General features: G+C 39.6%; 1 protein-coding gene across 1 annotated transcript in view; it reads left to right on the forward strand.

The window, feature by feature from the left end:
* LOC117954854 (microtubule cross-linking factor 1) overlaps nucleotides 1-12,627 on the forward strand; it is a 66,005-nt gene that overhangs the window by 18,697 nt on the left and 34,681 nt on the right. The gene's annotated exons all lie outside the window — the stretch shown is intronic.

Below are 12,627 nucleotides of genomic sequence, written 5' to 3' on the forward strand. Positions count from 1 at the left end.
TAATACATCTTTCCACTTGTGATTTGTCAGCATCATTTTTGCCGAGGGGGGGCTCCAGTTGAGTGTAACTCTCCCTTCTTATCCATCTCCGCTGTACACCATGATGAGAGCAGAGCGACATTCAGCCTCGCCACATGGCTTTATGCACATTACGCACCATTGGCACACTGCCAGTCTCGGCGGACTTGCTGAGGTGTTTGCAGGCAGATGACATGGCAGCTCTTCCCTCCTCCTGGCCTGTCTGAGTCACAGTGTCGTTTATAGCTGTTAGTGTTGCTCCACAAACAGGACGACTCTTGTGACACATAGAATTTGTTTTTATGGGCACAGTTCACACTTGTGACTGTGTGGAGGGCGGGCGTTTTAGACTAGATGTGCTGTAGCTGACCTCCAAACAGAGCAGTGAAGTGAATGCCTTTTACATATATTTATTTATTGAGGTTTTTGTCACATGTTTCTCCCTCGGGAGGCGCCCTGCTGAGTCTGCATGCAGCTCAGAGTTACACACAATTCCAAATGGGAGTTGCTCCCTACAGGCTCCTTGCTTCACCAAGGGCAATGAGATAACTGTCTAGTGGGAATTGGGCTGCTCATTCATATTTCTACTGTATACTTCCTGTGGAATTTCGTTCAAATCAGTTGCTTGACTATGTTGTTACTCAAATTGTGTAATTAAAAGGAAACAAGTTCAGCCATTTAACACATTGGGAATTTTAATGATGTTATTTTGCTAAAATATATTGTTAGTACAGGCTAATTCACCAAAATCCATTTTAAATGAAAATAGGGCAGTTAATTATATGCTGCGATAATGCACCATGTGCATATTCTATAACACTGGATAGCGAAAAACACAAAATTAACATTTCTCCCGTCTTTGCATGGCTTTTCTATCCATTTGTGTAGCGATACCTTTCCTTGTGTTGGCGTACTCTGTACTATAGTTAATTAGGGACACCTGTGCAAAATTGTGTATATTTTCTTAACTGATGTAAATTCAGCTTTTTATTCAGTTGTTTAATTGTGAGCATGAATTCAATAAACTCAAACTTAGGTGCATGAACAGACAGCTAGAGACACCAGGGACGCACGGTAGCCTGTTCACCAAGACATAGTTCCAGCAAATTGTTGCTTTTACATTTCTGTTTGTGTACAGATTAAGCACACAAAATTCAACATGTCAAGTAGTGAGATTTAGAGGTGTTGGTGCTCAGGGCGCTGGTTCAGCTGGCAGCCCACTCACTCTGACATCTCTCCATTAGTGCATGTATAGATCCTGAGCATGTGTGTGTGTGTGTAGTTCAGGACTGTTTGTGATTACTAACAAAGTGTGGACACAGAGTGTAAATTGTAATTTCCCCATTGGGGATCAATAAACAGATTAAAATTAAAATTAAATTAAATTAAATTACCTATTTCTCCCTGCTTTCAGTCTTTATGCTAAACTAGGCTACTTGCCTCCTGGCTCAAGCTCTAGACAGAAAAGCAGTATCCATCTTTTAACCTGACTCTTAACCTGAAGCAAATTAGTCTATTTCCCCAAATTCCCAAACATGTCATTCTATTTAACCTGCCAAAATCCACTTTAAAGATTTTAGTTTTAGTTTCATGTGGGGATCTAAATGCTGCTACAGATGCTTTCCATACTTTATTTTTACAAAGTTTTTCACTGCTCAATTTATAAGTATGTTATTGACTTTTTTGCCATGAAAATCGTTAAATTGAAATATTTAAAAATAATACATGATGTCACTATACAGGAAACCCCCATTGCACTACAGTAAACACTTTAAATCAAAGATAACAAGAGCTGTTTGGAAAGACGTCTTCTCTCAGGGCTCAAAATTTGTTCAAAATGTACTCGTTCACTGGTGTCGGTTCATCCCGCCTGACCGTCTCCTCATGTCTATTTATAACAGAAATATCAATCACCAATTCCCCCTTTTGGCCTCTAGCAATTGGGGACCTGTCTCCCCACCACTGGTTGCCAGTTCTGCACTTGTCAACCCTCCACATCAGCGAGAGGGCTAAACCAGGAGCAGCAGCTCACTGTTTATCATGGCTGCGTCTAGTCTGTCACTTTGTTTTTTAAAGAGACAGTGTTTGAATAAAATGTCAAGGCATTCCCAATGTCTAAAGATTTAATTTCATGTGATAACATATTGCATACAGATAAAAAATAAAATAATGAATGACAGCACAAAAATGGATTGGTTAGAGTAGTTTTAGTTGCATTGCCAGACTGATCACACCCAATTGGCTGAGACAACAGCACATATTGTAGTTGTGCTTGAAGTCTGATGGATTTTTTATAACGTAAAAGGATTAAAACAGTGTGTTTTTCTTTTAAAAACAATTAAATAAATAAATAAAAAACAAAGTCCAGTTCATGACTAGCACAATCGGTATGTAATATTTCCCCACGGATGCTATCGTAGTTTAGGTTAACGTTAGCGGCCCTGTCCTGCTCTTTGTTGGAGAAGTTTATGTTCTAGCAAATGTTACTCAAGACAGTTATGTTTTATAGATACGTCAGCCTCTCCCTTAAAACAGTTTTTCTTGTAACGCTAAGAGTAAAACCCAATTAGCCAGCTGCACACTCCTTCAAGTGCTCGACAACTTAACTCTCTGGGTAAAAACAAATGGCTTTGACACACAGGTCAATTAATTATCCTGGACAAGCCCTTATTTATGTTACGTCCCTGATGTCTAGGAGTAAGGGACACAGCATAAACCAGATGATCTTAGTATGGTCGAAAAGGTATTTACATGAGTCATTTCAACATTTCAACAACAAAAGCAGAAATGCTAAATAGAATCAAACACTTACTGACTCTGAGTACAGAGACACTGCAACTACTAGGCTACAAGAAAACAGCTAACACAGCTAACAAACAAAATGGCTGGCAGCCGATCACACACAGTTTAGCCTAATAACCTGGAGTGATTGCTACAGAGAAGAAGAACACAATATACATACAATTTGCAAATCTTAACAAACAGAACAGAGGCAGCATACTAAATGGAGGTACAGCTCTCGCTTGCACGGCAGTGTGGTGGCAGACCCCAAACACAGCTCACTGATTGGTGGATGCTCTAATCAGGATCATGGCACCAACCAATCCCCAGCCGGGGATCACACAGCAACCACATGCAACGGCTCCTAACAGCAGCCGTAACAATACAGTTTGACAATGCAAGCAGCCAAAACAGTGTTAGAACAAAATAAGTCTGATTTTACATTTTTTCTTATCATACTTCTAGGACTATTATCTATTTAGCAATCAAGAGCAAATAATACTCCATAAATACATTCTTTATGGTGTATACAGTATATAAGCGCATATGTGCTGTTTGAAAACGAAAAGCTCGACAGCCTTACCAAACCATTAATTGTAATGTATCAAATGGTTAACTGACTAACCGGTTGACTGTGGTGTTTTTATAAATAAATCTGTACCAGATTCAAGGTGTTGGATCTTCTTTCTTTGGATTTTCAGCTAATTAAGTTTTAGTTGAATTTATGGTGTACATCAAGAGCAGTACATGTTGAGGGCTTTGTAAAACTTGAAATTTAAGTGTATCCACAACACAGACTCAATTTCTCAGTTCTCTGTGTTAAAGAATCTCCTTGTCTCAGTCCATCTATTCTCAGGTCACATTTTTTGATTTTCCTCTCTCAAACCATCCAATACAATGGCTGCCAGTGATGGGCAGCCCAGCCAGGCAATGGGTCATTAATTACTGTGAGAAGATTTTCTGGCTTTACTACTGTTCACAAGGCAACAGACCAGTGTAGGTTCTGACTGTGCGCCAGCAGAGACAGCTTTACTGTTAATTATTAGAAGTTCAAAAGCATTTGTTTTTAATTGATGCTGTTTTTTCTTTGGAATAAAGACTAGTTACTTGGTATCACAGTACATACTTTATCCAGTAAGAAAATGTGTGCTAGCAGAAGAAGCATGTAAAGAATCAAGTAAACAATAGTGAGAATTGTAAATGTCAGCTAATCTAGAACTGTGGTTCCCATCCTGGGGTCGAGAGTCCTCCAAGAGGCCACAATATAAACCTGAGGGGTCTCAATTAATTTATTTAATTAATGGTGCACAGAATACTGTGCTTTTCTGACTCTCATCTAACCTTTTCTTTTTTCTTGTGAAAAAAAACTGGATATTTTGACCTTGTCAGGCTTTTAAAAAGTATTCAAATAAAACATTGAGAAAGAAGGAGACATGACCACTGAGCTAGATAATAATCAGCAAAAAAATGATAGTGAGAACACTGTGATTTTAAGAGTGTAGGCTGATATAAGAGGGCTCTTTGTGCCCTTGCTCTTATCTGTCTCAACCTAATCTATTTTGACAAAGATAACACATAAGCTTTACTGCTTCTCTTTTTCCTTTATTTAATCCCCTTTTTCTACTTCTGATCATTAAAGAGTCCCACATTTATCACTATAGCACTGTCTTAAAGAGCTAGCTGTTTCTTTCCTCATTTGTTGCTTTTGCTTAAATGCAGAATGTGCAGATTACTTTACTGTTACACACACTGGGTAGAGCTTTAGTGAAAGTGACAGAATACAAATTAATCTGTGTGTCATAAAGGACCTTAAGGTGGAGCTGGTTGTAATTATACATATCAGAGAAGCTAAACCTGCTAATGGGAGCGCTCGCTGAAGTGTAGCTTCTCCTCTTTCCGGCCCTCTCCTTACCGTGGGATCTGCCGATTCAGCACAACACACTCGAGCCATTTGAGAACCAGTTTGACGGCAAATGTATCATGCACACACACACACACACACACACACACACACACACACACACACACGCACACGCACAATGATTAATCACAAGGCTTGTGTTACACTGTTAAACCTGATTCACTGTTGAGGAAAACAGTCTAGTCTTTATCCTCTGATCGAGAACATCATTATTAGCAGCTAATTACCGTATCCTGTTGTTTCATTTCAAATCAGAATGAAACAACACTGCTCCGTTCTGTACATCGGATTAGTAGAAAAACTCTTTGTTCATTTCTTACTATTAATTTCACCAAAACATTATCTCAATCTTGTGTCATTGGTTTGCGCCAGTTGGCACAGTGGCATCATGTTTTCTGTGTGCCGCATGCCAGTCTGTGGGGTTGTTGAGGGAGATTTGTAAAGCGCGAGTAAAAGCGGTGTGACACGCCCCATAAAAGCTCTATTGTGCTGCTCTTTAAGGCATGTCAGTTCTCAGACTGAGGTCCGGGACTGGCTTAATGAAGATGAACAGTATGGGAGTGACCTACCGCAGCTCACATGCAACCTCCGGCAGACACACACATTGGACTACAAAAATATTAAATTATAGACACACAAACACACACACAGGCAGGCATATTGTGCGCATGTTGCAACACAGGATGATGTAAAACCTATGCAGGTCAGCAGTGGTCGCTATTACGGCCAGTGTTGATTCAATCTTCTAAAGGGCCTACAGGTCTTTAGTGTGCAACCAAAAAAAGCAGCAGTGTTGACACATCATGTAACACCTGTTAATTGTCACACGTTTATTGCAAAAGCTGCTTTTTGTATGTTACAATGCAAATGTGTTCTTAATTTTAACTGTTCTTTTTTTTTTACTTTTCTTTGTCTGTTATCAAGATAGCTTGAGAAGTTACAATTCACGTTGTTTGAAATATGGTTGACAAAAAGTTTCTTAGTCCAATAATCAGTTGCTTAGATTTATGCGATGATACGGTTCATACAGTTCCCGTATTACTCGATTATCACATTTCAGCCATAAATATTATGCTGCATTCAAAGGCTGGGAGAATGGTCTTTCAGGACTACTAAACCAGTAGCTAAATATTGTTTAATTCTCAAATAAATACATTTTAACAGAAATTAACCTGAGCAAAAAATTATGAAAAGATTTAGGGTGCAGCTTTGTTGCAAAGGTTTCAACATTTCAGGTTTGTGCGCTACAGAAGGTGCTTTAAGGATTAATAAATTTAAGTTTTGCAGTAAGTTAAGTAAATCTTAAAACACACAAATCACCACATGTACCATCGTTGGGAACACTCTCCACACTCTGCTACTGAGAAATGTTGATCTAAATGGAATTTGTAAACAGACTGTAGAATGCAGAAAGAGTTTATTTAATGGTCTAACTACTGAATGATGATTTTCACTGTTCCCACTCGAAAATCCCTGCCATTTGATGCTGGGTAAAGTACAGTAGGTAGGAGCAAGCAAAGTTTAGTGGGTTGATCCTTTTCACTCAGAAATGTGATGCCAATGAGAGCGGTGAGAGCAGAGCTATGTAGAGCTATGTAAATCCCTCTCACATTACGTCATTTGATCCATTGGTAAAAACATGAATTAATGCAGCTTAAGATCATCTTCTCCTATTTGATGTCTAATTTTGACCAGTGTGGTGCTTTATGCCAAAACATGCCCATATTCAATTTTACCAAGACAACATTTTGTAAAATATATAAATTTGATTTCTGGAAGTCTGATGTGCAGTCCCATGCAGGCATCCTCTCAAAAACTCTGCTTCGGCATTCATAATCATAATTCCCTTGGTTCTAACAAAAAGGATTTCACATTCACCACCGAGGTGGAAAGTAATCTCTGGGCAGCTATTGATGTCATGATGCAGGGGCAATAGAAAAGCCTGTGTCTGTTTACAAGATTCCCATATACGCTGGGGATGGCCAGACATTGAAATGACTTCAGAGTGCTGCATTTAACCTGTCTCGCTGCCAACATATGCACGCACTGGCAGATGTACAGTATATAAGCCCACAACAGCTCAGCCTCATACACACAAGCAATAGGACAAACAAGCAGGCACTCAGTGACTGCAAAAGCACAAAAACAGGCAGCCAACCATTCTTAGACACATGTGGGAGACTAATGACAGCAGATATACATGAATCTGCACACAAACACACGTGGACTGAGCAGCCGGCTCTACTGGATTACTGTAATTCAGTTAGCTTTGATTGGTTTAGGGCTTTTTGAAATATTACTGCCAAACCTATATGATGTCTCCTCAGTGTAGCCAGTATGGGGTTTGTGTTCCAATTTTAACATCAAATTGAATTCCAATTGGTTGCATGGTTCATATTGATGGAGTATATCCAGATGCAGTATATTTAGACTGTACCTGCCTACTGCAGGTGCTACGCGCCAAAGATTGATTCTCCTTATAAAAACACACACAGCACCGTAAATCATGGTGTAGCAGGAGCTTTAAATATATCTCGTCCAGCCAAATGTGTCCTTGGATGGAAACAAATGTAATTAAATGATAAAATGAGAGCATGTGACACTTGTACCCATTCATTTTAGTGTCTGTGTAGTATTAATTAATTTATTAAAACGGATTACATTCCAGATTGAGCGCTCATTCATCCTGATCTCACTAATATAATCTGCCTCTAAACATTTCATGCCAACTTATCTCTCTGAGCTCTCCCGCCGGGTGAGTAATATCTACTCTGTTGTGCTGGAGTCTTAGGCTTCTCTGTCAGTGCTGAGAAGGGGTTTATCTACATCCTGTCGCTGCTCCTTTTGGGCTCCACTCTCCCAATACTCGCCCCAGCCATCCATCCATCCGACACTTCCTGTTAAATCCCATTACCAGAGCCAGACGCCACTCTCTTATGGATGTATTGCTTTCTCTGCACTGTGTTGTGGTCTTTGAGCAAAATCATAAATAGGCCAAGCTGTTGAGTACAGATGCTACCGAAAATACACTCGCTGTGTTTCTATTTTCTTCATTTCCACCCTCAAAATATTTCTTACTCCCCATATTGGGATTGTTTTGGTGATGTCACTGTGCAATGTCATCCAGTACTTGTCCAAAAAGGCCTCAGTGTCTTACGCAAACAGGCGTGCCGGAGTACACAATGTTCTCCTTTTTTCCTTGTGAATGTACCACTCTTTCAAAGATTATGTAGTGAAATTGTAGCAGCAGCATTTCTCTGCTTTTCAGCTGCAGGGTTTCACCAAGCAAAGGTTACCTATTGAACAATGTGCTTCTACTCACTCACTCACTCACTCACTCACATACGTTACTGGCTTTGTTGAGACCTTCAACTACTGTTCAAGCTTTAACACCATACTCAAATCTGAACCCTTATCATGAGTTGAATTTATTTAATTCAAACTCGACTTTAACACAAACAACATCCTAATTCATATTTTAACCCTAAATGTTATTCTTTAGGTGGTATTTACGCTGACTATAATGTAATAATATACTGCGTTAAAAAACTGCAGTCTCATCAGTCATTTCAGTGAGGTTACTGCACTTGTAAAGAGGAGTCAGCAAAAATTCCATGGTCGTCCAGTTAATCCTGATTTTGAACCTGGCTTAACTATTGTTTCATAGCAAGATCTTATCCAGTAACGCACTGCGTTGCTCAATCAAGAGAAAAATCGTGAAGAGTGCAATTCAACTCATGACTTTGCAAGTGTCTAGACAGAAGAGAAATTATAGGATCTGTGATACAGAGTTTTAATAACCTATATTCGTAGTATTATTTACCACTTAAACTAACTTAAACTCATTCAAACTGAGCATCCTCAATTGTATTTCTCACCGGTACCTGTAGCAATAAGCCTCTACCATATAGCCTGTGTTTTTTCTTGGGTCATGCCATTTTATAGTCAATGGTAGAGAGATCACAGAAGGATAATGAAAGATGGGGAACAACGTACTGTACAACAAAGATCCCTGGCTGGACTTCAACCAGAGAATTCATGATAAAATAGTTATTTTTAAATGTAATGCTATTTCAGGTCTGACCACTAAATGAACCTCAGTTGTCGCCATAGAAATCTTGCACTTAATCCATAACCTTTCGTGAACCTTGTCCTAACTCTAGCCTTTATCTTAAAGCCAAATCCAAAGCTTTAGGTCATAACTATTTTATGATTATAAACGTTCAAGCTGACTCGATACAAAGCTAATTAAGACTATAAGCTCCACAAAAGTCTCTCTGTATTTCTCATTATGGTTAGTTCAAAAAACTGAACATCCGGCAACTTTCGAGCGAAGATAATTACCTCTTCTGAAAAGTCTATTGTGTTTTTTAATCCTCCGTGTCCTCCTTAACTCCGTAACTGTGTGGAGAAGGGGTGGGGTTGATGTGCGATCACGGAAGGCTTGTTTCATGTGGACGCACCAACCGTTTTGTTGTCATTTCTCGGAATTGCTCATGGGGGAGATAGAAATTATGCATAGCTTTAAATCTATCTCAACCTGAACTTTAAACTTAATAAAATCTTAATTCTCATCTTAACACTCAACCATAATGAGGCCTTTGAAGAGGTTTTCGGTGGCTACAATAACGTCATTAACTAAAACTGTCATTCAGAACGATAGAACCATATAAACCATTAGTGACCCCCTCCATTTTAGATGTCTGTCATGGGTCACATGATGGTGGGATGTGAAAGAACAGAGAGAAAAGAAACAGAGAAGGAGGGGTCCAAATAAAAGGGAAGCCCAAGAAGGAGGTATAGGAGAAGGCCAAAGAAATACAGACCATCAGTCATTCTGTCCTTGCATACAGCACCTGGCATTCAGTCAACAGGGTAACAACTGTGTAACTACAATCTGCTAATCCTGCAGGCTGGCAGAGGCCCAGGGGAGTAAAACCAGCAGCACCAGTACTACAGGCAGCCCCCACACCAGCTGGAGCTGCCTACCAGCCTACGATTGCACGACTGACTGCCACTAACCCGTGCTAACAGGCATGCGAGAGCCGTGCATTCAGATGATGAAGAGGGGTGTTTGTGCCTCTGTGCATTTTTGGTGTGCATGAGTGCAATTGTGTGTTAAAGTGGGAAAAATACGGTCACACAAAGAGCAAGGGAAGTGTGTGTGTGTGTGTGTGTGTGTGTAAAATGTCAGACAATAGTGCAAAATGCCCATCCGAATTTCACAGAGCCTTTTTCACTTTTTTTTCCTCTTAGTCCAAAATCCAGAGTAATCAGTTTTGTATCTTGTTTTTAGACACCCCTTTTTTGCAGTGTAAAAAGCTCACAGCATGCTAGTATAGTTTGTCTTAGTCAATGATAATGTTTTGTTATTATATATTATTTGAAATGCAGTGAATAAGTTAAAAGGTCAGACTGAGGTAATTGGCTCTGACAAACTATTTGATCAGTGTTCTTTTGCTTGCTGATCACACAGTTGTTTCTCCAAGTAACAAATTGACTTCTGTATAGAGTAAGCAGGGATCCCTGGTTGTGGCGGGCTGGGATCTTTGCACAAGATGCCGTTTAATCCGCTGTCTCCCCAGAGAGATTTGCTCCGTCACCAGGGCTGGGAATTAAACCACGACTGGTCTTGGAGATAGTGCCACAGACACTATTCTCTCCCCCCCCCCCCCCCCCCCCCCACAGGGATGACAGAATTACAGTCTGTCATTGTCAAATAAAAACTATTATAGTCTTGTTGAAGATTCCCAGGGATGAAATACAGTGCATGATATGAACCAATCTGTGCATTAGTGGAGGTTGCCATGAGGTGTGTGTCAGCGCTCTCAGTCATTTTGACATGTAACTATTCGGGACGCCCTGAACATTTTAACTTGCAAGTTAAATATGGGATTAAACACATCTGATTACTTTCTTTTGATGGGAAAACCAGACAGTTTGTGCCGTGTGGGGATCAGGCATGACAAACATATCATGCAATAGATGCTAGGCAAGGGATTGGCCCAAAAAGCTATTAACCTTTCTGCATTAGGATGCAGTTAACTGCTGCCTTTGATTAAGTTTGGATCAGACACAGAAATGTCAAAGGAGACCGTAATAGGGCAGAGTAGAGATGTTTAAAACTCTTCTCTGTGTCCAAAATCCTGTGTTTTCTCCAGTTACATGTTGATGAAAGGCAAAGGATAAAGCATGGATCACCAAAGCATTAGCACTAATGAAACTAAGGTCTTTTGAGAAGCAAAAGAAAGTTATCTTCAGCCTTTGCTGCAGTGGAAATTTATCATACAAAATCCAAGATAAAATGTGTCACAGAACTGGGCAAAACAGAAGGCTTGAATCTCTTTCTGTAAATATGACTGCCAACACTATGGTTATGCTCATGTTTGGTTTCTAAGTGGGCACTCCCTTCCTGTCAAAAACAACTGAGACAAGGTCTCTTCCTGCTCTGGGCAGTGCAGGTTCCCCCTCACACTTTCCATCCATCTGGCCATGAATGATTCACACTGTCCTACTGTTCTGTTTTGGCTGGCAACAGAGCTTGTACAGTGAAGAGTTTGCTTTATATAAAGTAAAATGTAAAAGAGAAGTAGAAGAAGAACATTGTATCCTTAAACAGCAGCAGCTGAAACACTGATGAGTTATATTTTGTTCACTGACTGTGGTCATTCAATTCATCCCTCAAAAGTCACAAGCTTACGGGGAACATTTACAAAACAGTTTAAACATGACACAAACCTGACTTGATTGCTGTCACATTAATAGATTGGCAAGTAGGATGTCTGCATGTACAGTTTGCAAACCAACCAGAATGTTATCAAAATCATAGGGCCTTTTTGAAGACTTGTTCAGAATAATTTAAGGGATTCTCTGGGCTTTGCCAATCATTTTAGAGCTGAGTTTAAAAATCTGTTATGTTTCTTTTGACAAAGCGTCATAACAAACAAAGGAATACTTGAAATACTTGAAATAAGCGAAATATAAAACGTTATCAATATTCTCTACTTGAAGGGAGAATTTCTTTCTGACACCAACGATTTTTATAATCATTAGTTCTTAGGATCATTTAATAACCAAAACCAATTTTTACTTTTTACAAATATATTATGTTTATACAAATTTTATACAAAATAATAATTCATTACAATTATATAGTGTTTTCTCATATCAGTGCTTTATCATAGACACTACTTAAAGCGCTTCAAACTTGATTGTTTGCTGCAGTCTAAGCAAAATCATCACAAAGAATTTGTACAGTACATTGAAATTTGATTGAAACCATCAGATTGAGTATATTTACATCATGTCTAGAAAAGAGCACAGCTTAATTGATCACCAGAACCTTTAAATAATTCTGCCAGGACAGCAATCATGTTCTGGAAAAAAAAGGTTCACGCTTGAAAGCTCTGCACTCTGCACTTATAGAGTTAAAGAGCTGCAACCAATGGTGAAAGGAAGTGCACTGACTTGATCAAAAAAATGATTGATTTTATTAGTCTCTCTGAGACTAAGCTGGTGTGCAGAGGACCCTGTTTTATCCGGGCTTTGCATGCAATGCCTAGTTTTAGCTACAGGACAGATTTCCCCACTGGACAGATAGATGCTTCCCCCCCCCCCCCCCCCCCCCCCCCCCCCCCCCCCCCCCCCCCCAGCATTGTCAAAACGCCATGTGTCACTGAATCTGAGCCGGTATAAGACGTCTGTCATACTGAGCTCTGAATAGGATCTAAAGCACCCTGATGCATCATACATATATATAAAATACACGACAGAATATCCTCATCATTGTACTTCTGGACTAGATGCTGAGGGTCTGAAGTGACGTCACACAAATCACACAAAGTGTTTAAACACTAACTTTGTAACCAGATCTTGGCCTTTGATACAGGCTATTACCATTACTATGT

The sequence above is a fragment of the Etheostoma cragini genome, chromosome 12, assembly GCF_013103735.1.
Source record: "Etheostoma cragini isolate CJK2018 chromosome 12, CSU_Ecrag_1.0, whole genome shotgun sequence".
NCBI lineage: Eukaryota > Metazoa > Chordata > Actinopteri > Perciformes > Percidae > Etheostoma > Etheostoma cragini.